The following is a 12598-nucleotide window of genomic DNA, read 5'->3' as shown; positions in this document are numbered from 1 at the left end:
GCAGAGTATGCAGTTTTGCATTCCGGTACATTGGAACTCATACTGAGTGAGTACGATGGTTACATTTCTAATTCAAACATTAAAAACTTTAAAATAGCATTATTCTAATGAAAAGTTAACAGGTTTTTTTTTCTTTAAGTAAAAAGGAGCATTCTGTTCATTGTTCATTCATTAGTTGCTGGAAAGAGGAACCTGAGATCTGTCTGGTTAAATTTGTTTCTCCTATGCACACATTGCTAAATAATACGAAGTGTATCTTCCACAGAAAAGAAAACATTTTGGCGTTGTTGTGTTCATGCAGAACAAAATGTACTGAAAATCATTATAAATACAGTGAAACCTGTCTTTAGGCCTATTATATTTAAAGTCTATGTTCCCAGTAGGATTCTGATGGCAATTACTGTCTCATTAGTGAACAATAAAAGAAAAATTGTTGTATTAGCACAACCTACTACTGTGAAGAGGAAAAGAATTACCCCATGCAAGTAAGAGATTTCATATTTATTAACATCAGCAGCAATATTATAATGATTTTGAAAAATTGCTTGGTTGTTTTAGGTGAAATTAAAAATCTGTCTATTGGAATCATTTTAGCATTAATAAAGCTACAGAAATATGATAGCATGGATTTCAAGGGGCAGTGAATTATTAGGCCACACATTGGACAGACTCTTTGATATATTTAGCCCCACTTGCAGTCACGCCATACTTAGACCACTAAACCAAATGCTGATTAATTCTGCCCTTAATATTTCTCTACCCTAAAGCTGATTCTAGGCACGAAACTTCTCTTAAATGGAATTTTGTGCTTGTGTTCTTTGCTTATCACGGTTTTGTAGGACAATTCAGATCTGAAGAGCATTTGACTTAGGTGGACTATGCTGTATGTAAAGGAGAATTTTGGCCACTGACTTCTGATGGAAACTTTAATTTTAAGATTTGAGCAATTGGGCTGGGCGTGGTGGCTCATGCCTGTAATCCCAGCACTTTGGGAGGCTGAAATAAGCAGATCTCTTGAGGCCAGGAGTTTGAGACCAGCCTGGCCAACATGGCAAAACCCGGTCTCTACTAAAAACCCCGTCTCTACTAAAAATACAAAAATTAGCCAGGCATGGTGGCGCATACCTGTGAGCCCAGCTACTCGGGAGGCTGAGGCTCGAGAATTTTTTTTTTTTTTTTGAGACGGAGTCTCGCTCTGCCGCCCAGGCTGGAGTGCAGTGGCCGGATCTCAGCTCACTGCAAGCTCCGCCTCCCGGGTTTATGCCATTCTCCTGCCTCAGCCTCCCGAGTAGCTGGGACTACAGGCGCCCGCCACGTCGCCCGGCTAGTTTTTTGTATTTTTAGTAGAGACGGGGTTTCACCATGTTAGCCAGGATGGTCTCGATCTCCTGACCTCGTGATCCGCCCGTCTCGGCCTCCCAAAGTGCTGGGATTACAGGCTTGAGCCACCGTGCCCGGCCGAGGCTCGAGAATTACTTGAACCTGGGAGGCAGAGGTTGTGGTGAGCGGAGATCATGCCACTGTACTCCAGCCTGGGCAACAGAGCAAGAGTCCGTCCCAAAAAAAAGATTTGAGTAATCAGATAACTTGAGAATTTAATTTTCCAGTCTTTTTAAAAATTAAAATAATTCGTGTGTGTGTGTATATATATATGTGTGTATATGTGTGTGTGTGTGTGTGTGTGTGTATATATATATATATTTTAAAGATGTGGAGGTCTTTCTATGTTACCCAGGCCAGTCTTGAACTCCTGGTCTCCAGTGATCCTTCCTCCTCAGCCTCCTAAGTAGCTGGGATTACAGGCATGGGCTACCATGTCCAGCTGAATTGAAATAATTCTTTAAGGAATTATTTTGTAAATATTAATATAATTTGTGTTTATAACTCGCATATGTTTTGTGACCATATGTACAAATGAGAAGTGAATATAGTAAATTGGCTCCTGAGAAACTGATATAAATCAATTTTCCATTTTTTTTTTTGTTCTTGTTGAATTATTATGATTCCTTGCAGTGCTGTTTAGCCTATGTTAAATAATGGTAGTTCATTGAAAACAAAAATGGTAAGTAAAGGTACCCAACTCAGTTTGTTTTCCTGTCGTAAACAGAAATGACAATCAACCTGGGACATAACTTCATAGGGTAGTAATTTAACTCCAGGAAGCCAGATAAGAATGCAGTACAAATAATGAGCAAAACACAATCAAACGTTAGAGAAATAACCCTTAAACTGATGGATGTACAAATAGAAAGGATTTTTATTATACAGAATATACCCTTTTACTGACCATTTTCAAGATCCTTAAGTATAAGAATTAAAACAAACTTTTGTGTTTGCCTCTGTTAATTTTTATATGATACAAAAGTCCATTTTATTTTTACATGGGCTCAAATTATAGTGTATAGGTTTCTAGGTCTGTAGCTGGGACCATAGTCAGTGAGGCTGCCACCTGGGTATGGGCCTGCCTTCTTAAAGAGCCCTTCTGAGTCTTGGGCTCTATTAGGGTTTTGCAGCCTTCTACCTAGGTTAGAAGATTATTAGCAGATTATTGAACATGAGTAGTTCGTTGTGGGAGCCCCTGATTTGTAGCCAAATTTGACAGAGTGTGGGTACCCTGGCCACTTTGTACTTGCGATGGCATCTGAAGTGGGGTGTAGTATGGAACTGAGAGGTCTGGGCTAATTCTGGGTACTTCGTGTCACTACCTAGTAGGTGTCCACAGAGATTTGGAGAATTATCTGATGTGGAAAATGCATGCATTTGGTTTCAGAAGTGTTCTGTGGTGAAAAACAGATCATAATAATAGTAGTAATACTAAGTGATGCTAAAGTTGCTGGTCTTTGAGAACTACAACTACAGACTCCCTGTTTCTCTTTGTGAGTTCACTACCGATGCCTGTGTTTCCTGGTAAAAATCACATTTCTGTGTAGGTTAGTGACCCCATCAGTGAGCTGTCGGGGGAAGACGACTCCTTTGTTGCCCACTTGAAGCTGTTTGCTGGTAGTCAGGGCACCATGTTTTCTCGTCTGGAATCTGGCTCCTGTTGTTCATCACTTGCATTACCGGGCATTCAAATGCAGCCTGGGGGCCAAATATCATAAGTTTGTTCTAAGATTCAACTCACCTGAGATTTTTAGCAAAACACTATTTATTTCCCTGATTGGCCTTGGTAGCTAGTAACTAGTAGAGCCTAATCTGCCTGCAACCACAGTTGGTTAATCAACTGGTAGTAATTAGTAATATTCTTGGGCTTTTATAAGCTTTTACAGGCTGTTTAAGAATTTAGAGGTGTTGATGGTATAATAAATGTAGAGTAGCATAGTAATTATTATCTGCTATATTGATATCAATTTTTAGCATCACTAGATTTTTAAATGATAATTTCATTCTAGTGATTGCATATGACCATTCTTCCCAGTAATACAGTTAAATATATTTGTAGCTTTTGATATCATTGACCATGAATTGACCCTAGCCTACCTCTTTGCAGTAGAGAGAATTAAGTGGTTTAGAGTAAGTATTTTTGCCATTGTGGTTTTATTATTTATGTAGTATTGTAGGTTCAGTGCTTGGATTTATGGCAGTTTAGATGTGTACCTCAACCTTTAAGCATATCATAGAGTCTTGCCTTATCAACCTTTCAGGCCGATGCAGAGAGAGACGTATTTAACTTAATCACTGCTGCTCTGATTATTTTTGTCATCTTCATATTGCCAGATACCAGTTTATGAAAAGGGTACCAAAGCTGCTGCTTTCTGCTTTTTAAATTACCACAGTTTTGAAAAATTTATTCGTTTATTTTATTATTTCTTTTACCAAGTCCTGTTTATGGTAATTTATAACAATTATAAAACTTCAAACTAAAATGCAGGAGATGAGCCATTTTTCAACTGTGTTGACTGAAACTATTGAAAAACAATCTAATAAAGTAGCAATCTCATCTCCCCTACCTAGTTTGCATCATCTCATTATCAGTAACATATAGGGCAGCTTTGCTTAGACTAAAGGGTGTTCTCCAAAAAGTGAACCATACTTATGTTAATTATGCTGATTTGCTAATGTCCACAAAAACATTGTGGGGGATTATGTAACAAAGGAAATGACTTTGACTCAAATAAGGGGTACAGTGGGAAAGACTGATAGGTTAATAGCTTACAGATTTTTTAAGTTTATGATTTTTTAAAGTTTATGATCATAGTTGTTGTTGCCCAATAGCTTGTATTTTCATTCTCTTTGGAAGGTCCAATAATTGATATTCCCACTCTTGAAAAGTTGAGTTTAGTGAACCTTCAAACCTTCTATTCTTTGTGTTTTATTTTATACAAACACACAGAGAAAGAGAGAGAGGAAGGGAGGAAAGAAGATCTTACTAAGTTTTTTGAGATGTGGTTTGAGACTTACATTAAGCTGGAATGTGGATATTCTTTCTTGAATTTTAGATTTCTTTGAACAAAATATTTTTGTATGATTGTCTTTCTTCTAAGGAATCCAAGCTAATTTTCAAGTGGTGCTAGAACATTCATCCTAATACTCATGTGCAAAGGGATACATATCTTCATGAAGTCATCCTTATTCTGCTCATCACGTAGTCTCTATCAGCCAGATAATGATTTTTCATCTCCTGTGATGGAACACTGTCTCCTAAAATAAAGTTTGCATTAGAAGAAGACTCTCCAGGTGGAAAAGGGTGTTTTTCATCTAGTGGCTCTAATTCTGTTTTGCTTCCTACTACCACACATCTTTTGGGTGTGATTTCCAAACTTAAGAATGATTTTACATTAAAAATAATCACTTACTAAGGATTTCTTATATGCCAGTCACTATGATAAAGGTTCAGCATTCATTATGTTATTTTATCAGCACAATAGTCCTACAAGGTATGCATTATTTGTTTGTTTGTTTGTTTGCTTGCTTGCTTGTTTGTTTGAGACTGAGTCTCGCTCTGTTGCCAGGCTGGAGTGCAGTGGTGCGATCTCGGCTCACTGCAACTTCCACCTCCCGGATTCAAGCGATTCTCCTGCCTCAGCCTCCCGAGTAGCTGGGACTACAGGCCCATGCCACCCTGCCCAGCTAATTTTTGTATTTTTAGTACAGACGGGGTTTCACCATGTTGGCCAGAATGGTTTTGATCTCTTGACCTCGTGATCCGTCCACCTCGGCCTCCCAAAGTGCTAGGATGACAGGCGTGAGCCACCACACCTGGGTTATTTGTTCCTTTTTTTATTTTTATTTTTTTTTGAGATGGAGTTTCGCTCTTGTTGCCCAGGCTGGAGTGCAATGGCACGATCTCAGCTCGCTGCAACCTTCGCCTCCTGAGTTCAATGGCAGGATCTCGGCTCGCTGCAACCTCCGCATCCCGAGTTCAAGCTGTTATCCTGTCCCAGCCTCCTGAGTAGCTGGGATTACAGTCTCCCGTCACTACACCTGGCTAATTTTGTATTTTTAGTAGAGACGGGGTTTCTCCATGTTGGCCAGGCTGGTCTCGAACTCCTGACCTCAGGTGATCTGCCCACCTCGGCCTCCCAAAGTTGTTCCTTTTTATTTTTGAGACGGAGTCTCGCTCTGTCATCCAGGCTGAAGTGCAGTGGCACGATCTTGGCTCACTGCAACCTCCGTCTCCCAGGTTCAAGTGATGTTCGTGCCACAGCCTCCGGGTAGCTGGGACTACAGACATGTGCCACCACGTCCGGCTAATTTTCATATTTTTAGTAGAGATGGGATTTCACCGTGTTGGCCAGGCTGGTCTCAAACTCCCAACCTCAATGATCCGCCCACTCCGGCCTCCCAAAGTGCTGGGATTACAGGCGTGAGCCACTGCACCTGGCTTAGTTCCTTTTTTATAACTGAAGTTATATTCAGTTCTGGAGAAATTAGGTGGCTTAACACAGGCCAAGTAGCAGAATGGTTTTACTCCAAAATCCTTTCTCTTAATTGCTAAATACTTAGCTTTTCTGAGCTTTTTCTCTTCTACATACTGGGATATAATTCCTGTAGCACAGCATTGTGATAATTACATGAAGGAAAATATATAAAATACTTCATATAGTGCTTGACACATTATAGATTCTGGTAGGCTCTGGTCAGACCTATTAATACATCAGGAAAACTTAACTCTTAGACTCTGCAGAACTGGCACAGATAAAGGCAGATTATTGAAAGACTCAGTAGGAAAAATGTTAAGGCCTAGAAACTAAACGTAAGCCTAGTGGACATCACTCACCAAAGTAGCATAATTGTTGTCTTATATATGATAGTATAAGCTATTTTTGTTGTCATCCTTCTGGAATTTTCCCCACCCATGTCAGTGGTCAAGATGGTGGCATCCTAAAGTTCCTCCTTGAGATAAGGGAGGCAGCAAGGAGCTTTGATTTCTTGCCTGTCTCCTGGTCACATTTTCATCCTTAGCATTGCTTATTTTTGCTGAAGGAGCAAACCAAAGTAAAAACAGTTTTGGACAAAACTCAAGTAATTTTTCTTGCCCATGATGCAGATTTGCCCATGGATTTGACTTTGAGAGTAAATCTTAGTCACATTTACCCTCATAAGTGTTAATTCATTCACCTTCTTGCCTGGATTCCATCTCTGTGCTGGCCCTTAAGGGGAACTTCTCTCTCTTTCTCTTTTTTTTTAATTTTTATTTTGAGGCAAGGTCTGTCTCTGTTACCCAGGCTAGAGCACAGTGGTGCAAAAACGACCTGGGCTAAAGTGATCCTCCTGCCTCGGCCTCCTGAGTAGCTGGGACTATAGGCATGTGTCCCTGCGCCCAGCTAGATTTTTTATTTTTTGTGGAGAGGGGACTTGCTATGGTGCCCAACTCTGTCTTGAACTCCTGTGCTCAAGTGATCCTTCTGCCTTAGCTTCCCACATTGCTGGGATTATAGGCGTGAGCCACCATACCCGACCGAACTTCTCTCTTTAACATTTTGAATCAGGTGTAAACAAAAAGCCCTCTTTGTGTTTCGTTCCTCAGTGGCATAGAGGCAGACTAGAAGTCTTTTTTTTTAATAAATAGTTTTATGACTATTAAAATAGAAAAATAGAGAAATTAGCAGAAAATACAAAGAACATAAAACATAACCAATTTTTGAAATAGAGGTTTTAATACCTGTCATAGGTGGCTTTCTTTCAGAGTCATAAATTCTGTTCTACTCTGCCAGGCGTGGTGGCTCACACCTATAATCCTAGCACTTTGGGAGGCCCATGAGTGTGGATCACATGAGGGTGGATCACATGAGGCCAGGAGTTTGAGATCACCCTGGCCAACATGGTGAAATTCCCATCTCTACAAAAATACAAAAAAAAAAAAAACTCGTCAGGCATGTAGCTCATGCTTATAATCCCAGCTACTCGGGAGGCTGAGACAGGAGAACTGCTTCAGACCAGGAGGTAGAGGTTGCAGTGAGCTGAGATCGCGCCACTGCACTCCAGCCTGGGTGACAGAGCGAGACTCTATCTCAAAAAACAAAAAGCAAACAAACAAAATTCTATTCTACTCAGTGTCTTCAGGCAACTTTATTGTATCCTCAAATGGCCAGCACTATTTTGCTGGTCCCTTGCCTAGGTTTGTTATTTCCCAAACCTTGACCTGGTCTCATAATAGATCTTTAGTACGCCCACTTACTAGATTTTTTGATATGTTCATAGTCAAAACCACAACAGCCAGATTCCCTGATTTCTGGGACTCTTCTGGGAGATTTGGTTTCAGGGTCGAGTTACTGAAAACCCAGGGCTTCTGCAGAATGGTTTTGAGTCACCATGATTCTCTTGCTGATTTGATTGTCCTCTTGTCTTTGGCCAAAAAATACATACTGCAGGATGATAACTTTCAAACATAATTGAAACAATAAAGAACTAGTTTGAATTTAAGGTTGTATCCTGGACTTAATTGTCTTCCCTCCATAGTCGCCAACAGAGAGGCCAAGAAATAAAAGATTTTAAAAACAAGCTTAATTTTAGTGGACCATGAAGTTACAGTAACTTATATTGATACCCTGACTGCATTATCACAAAAAATAGTGTACTCTTTTTTTTTCTTTGATATTTGGTCTTCTAGTTGCTTGGTTATTCTGCTTTCTAGGTAGAGACAGATGAATGTGAATAATTTATTGCCAAGATTTAGTACTGATGTAAACTTGGTAAAAACATTGACATAAACTAATTTATTTTAAAAAGTAGAGATCAGCTTTCATTCCCAATGGTACAGGAATGTCTTGATTCCTATGACAAGAAAGTATAAACCATGCTAATGCTTGTATTTCAAGGGACTCTTCTCTTTAAATTAGACCTAATGCAGTTTTTACCTCCTTGAGGCTATATGATGATTGTCAATGAAATGTAATGCTTTTTGTTTCTGTATGTGTTTGTATGCATGCGTGCACCCATGTGCATGAGTGTAGTGACACGTTTAACATAAAACTAAGAGCGTATTGAATTTCCTTTTTTCCTTCGACAGATATTTGCTGATAAACTGGTTATTCCACTGTATGACATCTCCAGAACGATACTGTTATTTAAAACAGACTTGTGCCGGCGCAGTGGCTCACACCTGTAATCATAGCACTTTAAGAGGCTGATCACCTGAGGTCAGGAGTTCAAGACAAGCCTGACCAACATGGTGAAACACTGTCAATACTATAAATACAAAAAATTAGCCAGGTTTGGTGGTGCATGCTTGTAATCTCAGCTACTTGGGAGGCTGAGGCAGGAGAATCACTTGAACCTGGGAGGAGGCAGAGTTTGCAGTGAGCTGAGATTGTGCCACTGCACTCCAGCCTGGGCAACAAGAGTGAAACTCTGTCTCAAATAAATAAATAATGTGAAGTTGAGACTTGCATCAAGTTTTGTGATTACTCCTATTTGATAGGTAGGAAAAAACAAATGACCACATTCTATTATGATGAAACCTATGAAATATAAAGAATAATGACTGTGATGAGGGTGATGGGAAAGAGGCTTATGAAACTGAGAATATGTTTTAAATGAACTTTTAGGCCAGGCGCGGTGGCTCACGCCTGTAATCCCAGCACTTTGGGATGCCGAGGCGGGCGGATCACGAGGTCAGGAGATAGAGACCATCCTGGTTAACACGGTGAAGCCCCGTCTCTGATCAAAATACAAAAAATTAGCCGGGTGTGGTGGCGGGCACCTGTAGTCCCAGTTACTTGGGAGGCTGAGACAGGAGAATGGCGTGAACCCAGGAGGCGGAGCTTGCAGTGAGCCGAGATCGTGCCACTGCACTCCAGCCTAGGCAATGAGCAAGATTCCATCTAAAAAAAAAAAAAAAACAAAAATGAACTTTTAGCTGAGCCCTGTAGCCCTCTTATAATTAAAGACTTCTGTGTTTCCATAAGCAACTCACAGTTTCATACAGATAGTGACTTTCCCCCTCAGTAAGTATAAAAAAAACCTGTAGTCTACATAATAGTCCATAGAGGACTCAGTTTTATAGTATGAAAAAACTTGAAAGTTGAAACTTTGCCTACTCTATAAGACTTCAGGTTAATTTCTGGCATTGTAAGTTTGGTTTTTGCAGCCAAAATCTCTTTCATGAAAAGAAAATGTTTTGAATCCTAGATGAGAATAACAAATAAGAAAATGGACAAGGCATTATATATTGGCCTCTTGCCCTGTTTAAAAAGGGTGAAAATGGAAGTAGATAAGCTGCAAAGTGTCCTGTGTATGATTAATGTTGACACATGACACAGATGTCTGAAGTGCTTCACAGATGGAACTGTTGTTCCAAAGCATTGTTCAAAGTTGTTCCACTATTAATTTAGGATGAATAGTCTAAATATTGGCTGAGATTTTAAATTTTTAATTGAATTAATAGTTTCACTTTATTCAAAAGGGGCTATTATCACGTATTCTCTGTTAATCATGTGTACTTCTAATGGCTTTCTGTGATAGTAAATAAGACTTTCCTGTGGGCTGCCATTGCATTTTTACTAAATAGTTTAGCATCTAGTTAAGAATCAGGAATAAAAGAGTACTAAGACTGTGTCACATACTCTTAGGCAAATTACAATTGTTGAGGGCATGTTTCTCCGTCTCTTAAGTGATTCCTTCTCATTGATCAATCCCCTTCTTCAGGGTGTTATAGGGAACTCACTATTGGATCATTTTTGTGATTGATCATCAGAACCACATGTTACTGTTACCCACATCTAATGGCTCCTTCCTCTTGGTAGTAGAATTGTTAGTAGATGCTTTTCAGACACAATGGAAAAGCTCAGAAACAACTCTCTGAGGGCCTCTAGCCTTTAAAAAAAAAAAACGGGGGGGCTACCACATGTATTACTATTTTGTGTGTCTTATCACTATCCTTTTTTTTTTTTTTTTTTTTTTTTTTTGAGACAGAGTCTCGCTCTGTCGCCCAGGCTGGAGTGCAGTGGCCGGATCTCAGCTCACTGCAAGCTCCACCTCCCGGGTTTACGCCATTCTCCTGCCTCAGCCTCCCGAGTAGCTGGGACTACAGGCGCCTGCCACCTCGCCCGGCTAGTTTTTTGCATTTTTTAGTAGAGACGGGGTTTCACCGTGTTAGCCAGGATGGTCTCGATCTCCTGACCTCGTGATCCGCCCGTCTCGGCCTCCCAAAGTGCTGGGATTACAGGCTTGAGCCACCGCGCCCGGCACTATGCATTTTTTTAAAGAGCTATATGGAAGGTATTTCAATACTTTGTCTCAGAGATGTCAAAATAATTTTCCTAGGACACAAAGTAGGAGGCAGAACCAAAATTGAGAAATTGGTATGTCTGGCTCCCAAAGCTCTCTCCTCTGATTCAGACTTTAATTTTTGGATATTTACATTGAGCAGAGTACACATTATTGTGCTCTGGACCTCCTCCTTTGATATTTGTTAGTGTAGTAGTTAGAAGCCTCGACTTTAAAATTCATTGCTTGGGTTTGATTTCCTACTCTGACATTTCTCAGGTTTGTGACTTTGAGCAAATTATTTAACCTCTCAGTGCCTGCCATTTCTTATCTAGTTTGTAAGATTATTGTGAGAATTAAATGAAATAATGTAAAGCACTTAGAATAGGTGTACCTATTTATTGTTGTTGTTGTTTTTTATTTATTGTAATACTTCAGTTTTCTCTAAGTACTCTTGGAATCTCCAGATAATGCTTTATGTTTTTAGTTAATACAATCATTGTAAGTGATTTCTAGATGTGTAATTTTTCCGACAATATACGTTTCTAACTTTATAATTTTCATAAGCAAATAATCCATACTCTTAAGCATGCCTTGAACAGAGGAGTTAATACAAAGTGTTGAGAAGGGATGAAGCTGGAGCTAACCTGGGTAAGGATTATTCCCCAAACCTCTCTACCATCAAACTGGATTTGTAAAAGATAAAAATTATCACCGTTATCTCATTATATAAACTCTTGAAGGGTTTTCTGTTGCTACTTTTTCATTCCTCTAAAGATACTTATTGAATATTTTGTCTGTGGCATGCATTGTTCCACATGCTGATTTTAAACAACAACAAAAAGGAAACAAAAAAATAAAAGAAGCAACCAAAAAAAAGTTCACTTTTTTGGAGCTTAAATTCTAGTAGGGCACGAAAGATAAGAAGTAAGTGATATTGTATATCGGAAAATGATAACTGCTTAGAAAAATATATAATACCGAGACGGGTGGATCATGAGGTCAGGAGATCGAGACCATCCTGGCTAACACGGTGAAACCCCGTCTCTACTAAAAATACAAAAACTAGCCGGGCGAGGTGGTGGGCGCCTGTAGTCCCAGCTACTCGGGAGGCTGAGGCAGGAGAATGGCGTAAACCCGGGAGGGGGAGCTTGCAGTGAGCTGAGATCTGGCCACTGCACTCCAGTACGGGCGACAGAGCGAGACTCCGCCTCAAAAAAAAAAAAAAAAAAAAAAAAAAAAAAAAAAAAGAAAAATATATAATAAGCAGGGAAGGAGTGTTAGCAGCAGTGCATCCACACAGGCCTGCAGCAACTTGATTCTTGCCTCCTTGGAGGAAAGAATTTGGCCAGGAGAACATAAGGCAGAGTGAGAGATCGAGGCAAGTTTTAGAGCAGGAATGAGAGTTCATTAAAATGTTTTAGAGCAGGAATGAAAGGAAGTCAAGTAAACTTGTAAGAGGGCCAGGCAGGCAACTTGAGAGGATCAAGTGCGCTGTCTGACCGTTGACATGCGCCTGTATATATATATGCCACAGTATATATATGCTGTGGTTCCAGGGTTTGCATTTCTTCTTACCTGATTTTTTCTTGGGGCGGGCTGTCTGCATGAGCAGTGGCCTGCCAGCACTTGGGAGAGATCGCTTATGCAGTGTGTTTACTGAAGTTGTGCACATGCTCATTTGAGGCTTTTTTTTCCTTACCAGTTGAGTGATCCTAGAGGAAGGTCATATAACAGTTAAAGTCTGCCATTTTGCTTCTTAGTACACATGCTTGAACCAGCTCACACAACTCTTGAAAACTTATCAAGAAGCTGCTGATGATCAGCTTCAGTTGTTTTCTATCTATTTAGGAGCCTGCCTTTCCCTGGCACCAGCTGAGACCAGTTAAATTATTTTAGAGAGATAGTTTAACAACTGCCTGACCATCACCTGATAGTCACCTGACAT

General features: G+C 40.0%; 1 protein-coding gene across 10 annotated transcripts in view; it reads left to right on the top strand.

The window, feature by feature from the left end:
• Positions 1 to 12598, top strand: part of FUT8 (fucosyltransferase 8) — a 327631-nt gene that overhangs the window by 198044 nt on the left and 116989 nt on the right. The window lies entirely within an intron of this gene.

The sequence above is a fragment of the Trachypithecus francoisi genome, unplaced genomic scaffold (assembly GCF_009764315.1).
Source record: "Trachypithecus francoisi isolate TF-2019V2 unplaced genomic scaffold, Tfra_2.0 Lachesis_group3, whole genome shotgun sequence".
Taxonomy (NCBI): Eukaryota; Metazoa; Chordata; class Mammalia; order Primates; family Cercopithecidae; genus Trachypithecus; species Trachypithecus francoisi.
Note: the sequence above shows the minus strand (reverse complement) of the source record. Positions and strands in the feature narration are given on the sequence as shown.